The sequence below is a fragment of the Zingiber officinale genome, chromosome 5A (genome assembly GCF_018446385.1).
Source record: "Zingiber officinale cultivar Zhangliang chromosome 5A, Zo_v1.1, whole genome shotgun sequence".
Classification (NCBI taxonomy): Eukaryota; Viridiplantae; Streptophyta; class Magnoliopsida; order Zingiberales; family Zingiberaceae; genus Zingiber; species Zingiber officinale.
In genome coordinates this window covers 2,529,746-2,540,692 of record NC_055994.1, presented here as the reverse complement: position 1 = coordinate 2,540,692, position 10,947 = coordinate 2,529,746, and positions in this window count along the sequence as shown.

The following is a 10,947-nucleotide window of genomic DNA, read 5'->3' as shown; positions in this document are numbered from 1 at the left end:
AGAATTCTTTTAAATTTGTCTTGATATTTTCATTTAGAATATCTCTTTTATATACAGTAGGAAACGAAAGAATACTGGTGTTGGGCCCTCTAATGCTAGTACTGACCCTAGGTTTCCCACAGATGAACTTAGAGTCAAGTTTGAGTCAACCATGTATATGGCCATTAGGACTAAATGTATAGATAGATCGTTCTTTCTAGTTTCTTGTGCTCCCATTATGGAGGTTATAAACCACTATAACTTACGGAACCTTGTTGAATGTACTAGTCCGATAAACATAAGTCTGTGTGCTGAATTTTATAACAACCTAGTGAAAGTAGACGACCTTACCTATACTACTAGAGCAGCGGGTACTGATATCACGCTATCCCCTACGACGATCCGGGAGTTTTTAGGGTTACGTCCATCCACTTGTTCCTTTTTGTGCTATCCTCCCGGGGATCTACCATTCGGAGATCCCTACTCACATATCACTCTTGATACGATTTATTCGTATTTTTTTGGGGGAGAGCGAGATCCCACTATGACTCAGTTTAGGTCGGTAGAACTTCGAGTCCAGGACTACGCTCTTTATAGGGTCTTAGTCTTCTGCATTTTACCACTGACTACACGGGACATCGCTGTGATGCGTCCATTCCATTCATTTTTACTCTATGCCCTGAGTCATAGGTTAGATATTGACATCAACCTATATATCTTCTCCACTATTATCTACTCTGCTGGATACGTGACTAATAGACGAGTCCACATGCCTTTCTGTCACATTCTGACAGCATATATGTCCTCGTTGGACATTGATGTCATTAGAGGAGACATTCGCTATATGACTGAGTTTGACGTCATAGCAGCTAGGAACTTCTCTCTAGCTAGTATCCACATAGATGAGGGTGACGGTACTATGCCTTGGCGGAGGGGGGCACGACACCAGCACGATCCAGACGCACAGGGGGAGGCCGAACAGGATGAGTTCATGCTTGCACTATTTCTGGAGGAGGTCGTTCCACCTCCACCACCAGCTCGAGCACCACGTCATGCACCACACACTCTAGCTGACCGCATGACCGGACTAGAGAGAGCCATGGCGAGTCTCCAGCAGGAGAACTCTGACTTTCAGCGTGGCATGCGGCGAGAGGTCTCCGAGTTACAAGCTGACGGGCAGACCCGACACACTGAGCTAATGACACTACTCCGCTCCTTGGGATCTGGACCACCCCCTTCCTCATCTCAGTAGCTCTAGTTATGACACTTCAGTTATCTGCATCACTTGTAGAATACTTTTTTGATCTTTCTAGTGTTCTTTCTGATATGGATTGATTATGTTCGTGCTTAATAGACTAGGAGTTTCAAATTTTAAAAATATCTTTAAAAAATGGTTATTCTCAAATTATAGGTTAAAACATATTTCATTTTCAAAACTTTCCTATTTTTAGACTTTAAAATATATTTTTAGCCTTAGACTAGTTCAAAATCTTTAGAAAGCATGTACTCATAGGACTAGTTTTGAGCATCTCACCAAAACTCTAGGCTTAACTTGCTTGTGATTGACGAACATAGAAAGGGGTGAGATGTATAGGTCACTTGCCTAAGACTTAAGATGCTTATTTCAGTGCATCGATATAAGTCTGGGCGTTAAATACAAAATATACATTAATCAAGTTAAGATTGAACTTAACTTGACTAACCAAGTGAAAGCTGCTATCTTCTGATAAGTCAGTCAGTAACAAACTGGTTAGACATTTGAGTTAATGTCAGGTTCAGGGGGAGAAATAAAACTACTTCAGTATTTCAAAGTGAATTGTTAAACTTATCTTTGAAAATCAAAGTCTAAACTCAACTTGCTTAAAAATGTGTAATTTTTTATTTTTGAAATTTTGATTCTAAAAAAAACAGAATTTTACAAAATTATTTTGAAAACTCCTTTGGTTTAAAAAAAAAAATTATGTTTTGAATATTTTTAGCAAATACTTTTATCATTTTATGTTAGTAATTGAAAAATATTTTCTTAAATATTTCTTAAACTTATTTTTGAAAACTAACTCTTATAAAACTAAGTTGTTTTGGGTTTTACTTTTTGTTAAAAAATTGATTTTGAAAATTATATCTAACTTAGTTTTGAAAATTGAATTTTTTTTTCACTTAATTTTGACAATTTGATTTGAAAGTTAAAATTTTACAAAAATTAGTTTTAAAAATTGCTTTGTTATTGAAATTGTGGAAATTAGATTTTTCAAAACTTAAGTTTACAAACTAAGCTTCTCAAAATCATTTTCCTTAATTTTGAAAATTGAATATTTTACAAACTTAGTGTTGAAAAATAAATTTCAATCAGTTTTGAAAAATAGATTTTTTCAAACTTAGTTTTGGAATTTTGATTTTGAAAACTTATGTTTGAAACCTTGAATTTTTAACTTTGGCTTTAAAAACTATACTTAAAAAAAAAATAGCTATCTTTCAAGACTTGGTTTTTTTTCAAAGATTTAAGAAATAAAAGCAAAATAATCTATGTTTTAAACTCCCCCAGATTAACTTGACAATATTTCTTACTTTGTCTGAAGTCTATGTTTATGCTTACTTAATCCATGCTTATTTTTTATGAATGCCAAAGGGGGAGGGTTAGGTGGTTAAGTTAGCTAAACCAATTTGAAAATACAAACTAACCTTTAAAACCACATAAATGCATGTTGTTTCTTGCATATGTTTTCACTAACTTAACCAGGTTGTCATTCCATCAAAAAAGGAGAAATTGTTGGTGCGATTAGCATTAACGATTTAACCTAGGTTTTGATGAATGACAAATCAGGTTAAGTTAGTTTGTTGTTGTCTGACACTTTGATCAAGTGTGTAGGAGAAGTCCAGACAGGTCGACAGGCTGACCGGATGTCTGGCACGAAGCCCAGCTAGGTCGACGGGTGGACCGGATAGCTGGCGAGAAGACCAAGCGGGTCGACGGGCTGACCGGACGCTTGGCGAGAAGTCCATCTAGATCGACGGGCTGACCGGATAGCTGGCACGAAGTCCAAACGGGTCGACGGGCTGACCGGACGTCTGGCAGGTAAGTGAGGTAAGTCACTGGAGGGGAGTGACTGCGAGGACGTGTTCCCGGGAAGAGAACATTAGGCGTCGATCCGGCTTAGATCCATTTCGGATATCTAAGTCGAGATCGTGACTAGATTCCGGTCTCAGAAAGACGGAATCTAAGTCATACTCTTTGCTATTACTTTGTTGAACTTTAATTGTGCTAACAATCTGTTTTACAGAATATACATTTGCCTCGGACTAACTCTATTTTACAGGAGAAGGAGTTCCTGGAAATAGGAGGTCCGGGCGCCCGGAGGTAAGTTTTATCCAAACTCGCGCATCGCCGCGTGGAGCTTGCTGGTTGGACCTGCCACGTCCCACCAGGGCGCCCGGAAGGGATCCAGGGCACCCCGAGCCTCATATAAAAGGAGGGTCAGAGGGGAGCTTCAAAACAACAACAAAAAGAAAGTCTTCTACTGCTTGCTTTACTGCTCTGCGCTCCAGCGACGCTAACAAAGATCCGACAATACGCTTCTTTCCTTTTCTTTAATTCTTGTCGGTATTTTCTTTATTTTGCTAGCATTCCTGTACTTTAAATTATAATCATTTTCGAACTGCTAGTGATTGCCCAACAAAAGTACTCAAGGAGTACGGGCCTTCGAGTAGGAGTCGTCACAGGCTCCGAACGAAGTAAAAAACACCGTGTTCAGTTTGTCTAAGTTTTTTTATTATTCCGCTACGCTTAACTCTTATTAACGTTGTTTTTCGAATCGATATTCACCACCCCCTCTATCGACGTTTCACGATTCAACAAGTGGTATCATTAATCAAGTTAAGATTGAACTTAACTTGACTAACCAAGTGAAAACTACTATCTTCTGATAAGTCAGTCAGTAACAAACTGGTTAGACATTTGAGTTAATGTCAGGTTCAGGGGGAGAAATAAAACTACTTCAGTATTTCAAAGTGAGTTGTTAAACTTATCTTTGAAAATCAAAGTCTAAACTCAACTTACTTAAAAATGTGTAATTTTTTTTATTTTTGAAAATTAGATTCTAAAAAAAAAAGAATTTTACAAAATTATTTTGAAAACTCCTTTGTTTAAAAAAAAAATATATATTCTGCTTTGAATATTTTTAGCAAATACTTTCAACATTTTATGTTAGTGATTGAAAAATGTTTTCTTAAATATTTCTTAAACTTATTTTTGAAAACTAATTCTTATAAAACTAAGTTGTTTTGGGTTTTACTTTTTGTTAAAAAAATTGATTTTAAAAATTATATCTAACTTAGTTTTGAAAATTGAATTTTTTTTTCACTTAATTTTGACAATTTGATTTGAAAGTTAAAATTTTACAAAAATTAGTTTTAAAAATTGCTTTGTTATTGAAAATTGTGAAAATTAGATTTTTCAAAACTTAAGTTTACAAACTAAGCTTCTCAAAATCATTTTCCTTAATTTTGAAAATTGAATCTTTTACAAACTTAGTGTTGAAAAATAAATTTTAATCAGTTTTGAAAAATAGATTTTTTCAAACTTAGTTTTGGAATTTTGATTTTGAAAACTTATGTTTGAAACCTTGACTTTTTAACTTTGGCCTTAAAAACCATACTTAAAAAAAAAAATTAGCTATCTTTCAAGACTTGGTTTTTTTTTCAAAGATTTAAGAAATAAAAGCAAAATAATCTATGTTTTAAACTCCCCCAGATTAACTTGACATTATTTCTTACTTTGTCTGAAGTATATGTTTATGCTTACTTAATCCATGCTTATTTTTGATGAATGCCAAAGGGGGAGGGTTAGGTGGTTAAGTTAGCTAAACCAATTTGAAAATACAAACTAACCTTTAAAACCACATAAATGCATGTTGTTTCTTGCATATGTTTTCACTAACTTAACCAGGTTGTCATTCCATCAAAAAGGGGGAGATTGTTGGTGCGGTTAGCATTAACGATTTACCCTAGGTTTTGATGAATGACAAATCAGGTTAAGTTAGTTTGTTGTTGTCTGACACTTTGATCAAGTGTGTAGGAGAAGTCCAGACAGGTCGACAGGCTGACCGGATGTCTGGCACGAAGCCCAGCTAGGTCGACGGGCTGACCGGATAGCTGGCGAGAAGACCAAGCGGGTCGACGGGCTGACCGGACGCTTGGCGAGAAGTCCAGCAAGGTCGACGGGCTGACCGGATAGCTGGCACGAAGTCCAGACGAGCTGACGGGCTGACCGGACGTCTGGCAGGTAAGTGAGGTAAGTCACTGGAGGGGAGTGACTGCGAGGACACGTTCCCGGGAAGGGAACATTAGGCGTCGATCAGGCTTAGATCCATTTCGGATATCTAAGTCGAGATCGTGACTAGATTCCGGTCTCGGAAAGATGGAATCTAAGTCATACTCTTTGCTATTACTTTGTTGAACTTTAATTGTGCTAACAATATGTTTTACAGGATATACATTTGTCTCGAATTAACTCAATTTTGCAGGAGAAGGAGTTCTTGGAAATAGGAGGTCCGGGCGCCCGGAGGTAAGTTTTATCCAAACTCACGCATCGCCACGTGGAGCTTGCTGGTTGGACCTGCCACGTCCCACCAAGGCGCCCGGAAGGGATCCAGGGCGCCCCGAGCCTCATATAAAAGGAGGGTCAGAGGGGAGCTTCAAAACAACAACGAAAAGAAAGTCTTCTACTGCTTGCTCTACTGCTCTGCGCTCCAGCGACGCTAACAAAGATCCGACAATACGCTCCTTTCCTTTCTTTAATTCTTGTCGGTATTTTCTTTATTTTGCTAGCATTCCTGTACTTTAAATTGTAATCATTTTCGAACTGCTAGTGATTGCCCAACGAAAGTACTCACGGAGTACGGGCCTTCGAGTAGGAGTCGTCACAGGCTCCGAACGAAGTAAAAAACACCATGATCAGTTTGTCTAAGTTTTTTTATTATTTTGCTGCGCTTAACTCTTATTAACGCTGTTTTTCGAATCGATATTCACCCCCCCCCCTCTATCGACGTTTCACGATCCAATAATACATCAGCCAAAACGATCAAAATAATAACAATAATATAAGTACAACACACAGGCATCCACGCAGTTTAATAGTTAACAAACTAGCACAGTAATAAAAAGACTCAAAAACAACTCTACTAATCTACACCCATAAAGCACAAATCTGATGTCCTACCCCACTACACCCATAAAGCTCAAATCCGACGATAAAATCAACTCACCTCTTCTGCCGTCTAAGCAGGCATGTAGTAAAACAAATCTAATAAAACTCATAGGCAATATCCAAAAGTAAACTAATACAAGTCCAGATGTCAAAAGCTGAATAAGTCTAAACACAGTCTAAACAATAAAAACTAAAAGAGCAACACTCGTCTTCGTGGACTGCAGGGAACTCGCGACTAGAACTCTCCGGACAGTATCAACCTGAAAATAACAACGGAGGAGGGTGTGAGTCCAACACTCAGCGGGTATCAACTGATATGCATAATAAAGAAAATAACATCCAACACTAATCATGCGTACAGTCTCCTGAAACAAGAAGGATAAATGCAACTGAATAAAGTAGGAGAAAACTGTACTAACCAGGACCAAGGTATAAGTACAACAGGGTCGTCAGACCGAGAGTGTCATAAATCATGCGAATGGTGCATGGCACAATACTGGGCAGCATAGCAATATCCATGTATAAATATAAAATGTATACCATTGGAAAATGAACCAAATTAAAGGTACACAGATCAGATAAGGTATCAAAAACCCTAGGACCTTAACATAATAAATAACATGGTTGTGTCACTACCTCTATAAGTATGTATAATCAGGTAAATACTAACATGATGTGCATAACAAGTAAGCAAACAAGCATGTAACAGATGGGGTAGTGATCAACCGAAGCAAATGAGCAACACTATCATTGATATTTGTTAAAAATATTACTATGTATATCAAATGAGATAAAGTCAAAAGTACCCGCCTCCAATAGAAAAGATCAATCCGGTCCAACTCGGACGTCGAGATGCTCGTCTCGTGTCAAAACCCTAAGTCACCAATATATATACATTTTATTTAGCTAAAATTCAAAGGAATGGCTAAACAAAATTCTTAAGGCAAAATTAGGGTAAAACCCTAATCAACCTAACCATCGAGTATAATTCACCTACAACAAAAATGATCATACCTAACGAATATCTAGTTCGAAACATGAACTATAATTTACCATGTATCAAGAGCGTGCCAACTCAATCTATACACCAAACCCTTACCTTACGACTGCTGGAGCAAGATTCTGCTGGAGAACTTCTCTGCTGGAAACAGAGGTTGTTGTTGGAACACTTCTCTGCTGGAAACAACAGTTGTTGCTTGAGCAGGAATCCACCGACTGGTCCAAGCAAGATCAAGAACTGAGATCAATAACAGAGATCAAGCCACAACCCTAATTCCACACCACACATCTTACCTCAACACCAAACACTACTGTTAACAGAAATCCACATGTGTACGCTTCAAACCTAGGCAAAGGGGCTGAGGAAACCGAGAAAAAGAGATGAACCGAGGCAGCACTAGGGCACGGGATGGCAACGCACAGTGAAGTTGGCGTCGGCTGCGGTGGCCGGTGGCAGCACAAAGGGAAGAAGTCTTGGTTTCCGACACTAGAGCAGAGGGTGCTAGGGCACAGGGGAGTGTCGGCGGCGCCACTGTGATCTCCACGGCGAGGGGCGACGGGCGTCGGTGGCTAGCTAGGGCACGAGCATAGATGAAAAAAAAGATGAGAGATGGCCGGCGTTCGGCTGGCGTCGCTGTGCTAGCTTCATTTTTGTGGCATCGGCGGTGGTAGAAAAAGAGAAGTGGGTGGCAGATTTAGGGCACGGGTAGGAGAAGATGAAGAGGAGAAGAGAAAGAAATGAGAACTCGGCCACGGCTTATACGCGAGGAAGGGGCAAGAAACCACCGCGGCGCCGGTTAGGGCAAAGCACGGGTTCGCGGGGAAGAAGACTCGGGCGAAAATGGCGTTCGGCTGAGGAAAATAGGAAAATAAAGAAAAAGAAAAGGAATTAAAGAAAATCAATATTTCCTCGCTTAAATGGGTAGCCTAAACAGGTTTTCCCGGACCCCGTTTTCATCCCCGTAAACTCATACATACAGTCTTCGAAAAATTTCCAAAATTTCTGAAAAATTCCCTTATCATTATCTACCCTTTTTGGTATTTTACATTCTCCCCCACTAATAAAAATTTGGTCTCCAAATTTCGTTATCTGCCATCAGCAAATACGAACAACAGGTAAAGAGTATAAAATGCTGAATAGAAAATAACTCATGCACCTCATGTGAAAAGATGGGGATATCGAGCTCGGATAGTATCCTCGAGCTCCCAAGTAGCCTCCTCGTCCGAATGATGCTACCATCCGACTTTAACCAGCCGGATAGTCTTGTTCTGCAACTGACGTTCCTTCTGGTCTAAAATCCGTACCGGAACCTCATCATAATTAGCATCAGGCTGAAGGGGAACAGGGATATCTGTCAGCACATGTGTAGGGTCAGGTATGTATCTCATCAGCATAGATACGTGGAATACATCGTGCACGCCTGCCAGGGACGGTGGTAGTGCTAGCCGGTAAGCTACTGCTCCAATCCTCTCCAAGATCTTGAAAGGGCCAATGTACCGCGGAGCTAGATTACCTCTGAGGTCAAATCTCTTCACCCCTTTCGTGGGTGAAACTCGTAGAAATACATGGTCGCCAGTAGAGAACTCCAAAGGTCTGCGTCTCCAATCAGCATAACTCTTCTGGCGGTCCTGCGCCTCTGATCCGTCTAATAGTATGGACCAACTCTGCCTCCTGCTGAGCTCTATGAGGTCCCAACAGCTGGGCCTCTCCAACCTCATCCCAGAGGATGGGTGTCCGACAAGGCCTACCATACAACACTTCAAACAGTTCCATCTGGATAGCCGAATGAAAGTTGTTGTTGTAGGCGAACTCTACCAATGGCAAATAGTCCTCCCAACTGCCTCCAAAATCCAATACACATGACCTCAGCAAGTCCTCTAGAGTCTGTATGATCCGCTCTGACTGTCCATCTATCTGCGGATGGAAAGTTGTACTGAAACGGAGCTGCATGCCCAAGGCCTGCTGCAGACTCTGCCAAAATTGAGACGTGAACTGGGGGTCTTTATCTGAAATGATAGTCAAAGGGACACCATGCAAGCTGATGATCTCCCGATAATATAGATCTGCCAATCGATCCAGGGAATCTGTCCTCCGAATCGCTAAGAAGTGCGCGGATTTGGTTAATCGATCAACGATTACACAAATCACGTCATGGCCTCATCGTGTCCTCGACAAACCCACCACAAAGTCCATAGTAATGTGTTCCCATTTTCACTCAGGAACAGGAATCCGCTGAAGTAAACCGACAGGTCTCTAGTGCTTAGCTTTCACCTGCTGACAGACAAGACATCTAGCTACGAATTCCGCGATGTCTTTCTTCATACCGTTCCACTAGTAGGAACGCCTCAAATCTCGATACATGCAGGTCCCGCCTGGGTGGATCACAAATCGAGAGCGATGAGCCTCCTGAAGTAGCTCCTATAAGATCGGATGAGACTGAGGTACGCATAATCTGCCTCGGAAGTATATAATACCCTCCTCGTCTCGTATGAACTCGGTTTGCTGTCCGGAAGCTATCTGTGTCACGCCCCGGGGGAGTCCCTGTCCGAAGAAAATTTCGGCAGCACCTCCCCTGTACAGCTGATAATCTGAAGCATTTCTACAGACATAGTATACATCAGCCACATACGGTTGGAATATATACACAACCACACAGTTAATAATCTCAGCCTACACGGCTGGACAAATATAACAACAACCACACAGTTATATATATTTTTATCAGCAAACTCGGCTGAAATCAAAACCAACACAGAGGAAAAACATAAAGACAAGTCCATACAAAACAAAAACAAAACACTGCTAGCCGGCTAGACTTACACCACACAAGAACATAACACTCCGGAAACAAAATCGGAGCACAAATCGAAATACAGAAATTTCATATACCAAAAATGCAAATAGATAAAAACAGAGACAGGTCTTCTGATGTGATGTGGGGACCGGCAGACAGGATACTCCAAGCGACTCCATAAACAACCTGGTACCTGAAAAAGATAGTGTCCACGTGGGTGAGTTCAACAACTCAGCGAATACCAATAGACATGCCTAGTAAGATATATCTAACAACAATAAACATGGAATACAGCTTCCTAATCATGTATAGGAAAAATGCAGAACTGAAAGGCAACTGAGGAAGTTGTACTCACCAGGAACTCCTATCCAGAACAAAAGGGTCGTCAACTCAAGAGTGTCACAAATCCTGTATGCATGTCAAACATATGCATCCAACCAAATACAGCAAATAAATGCAGCAACCACAAGTAATAAATGCATCAATCCATATGATGCCAATGACATGGTCACCCCTGACGCCAGTCAATCATCTCACATACAATGGTAAGACCGAGTGAGTAGGGCTGTGACAACCGTGCACTCTGACATCACTACCCCTGATGAGTGACCGAGTTGACGGGATGCTGTCGGAGTACACCTATCCTCCTACCCCAAATCATAAATGGGGGAGCTCAATGCTCTCATCTCCCGGTACACAGTGACGGGGAGGAAATCTCTGCCGGCTACCACGTTGCCTGACACTACCTATGAGTGGACCAACAGAGCCAAATAAAATCCAACCGCCTGCCGGCTACCACGCTGCTACACTAAAACCAGCGGAGCCAAACAAAGCAGAACGGTCTGCCGGCTACCATGCTGAGTCACCAGACCAACGGAGCCAAACAGCAGAACTGTCACACACCTGTCTGATCAACCACTAACCCATGAGTGGTGGTGTGTACGGATACATGTAATTGACGATGTGCTCGAC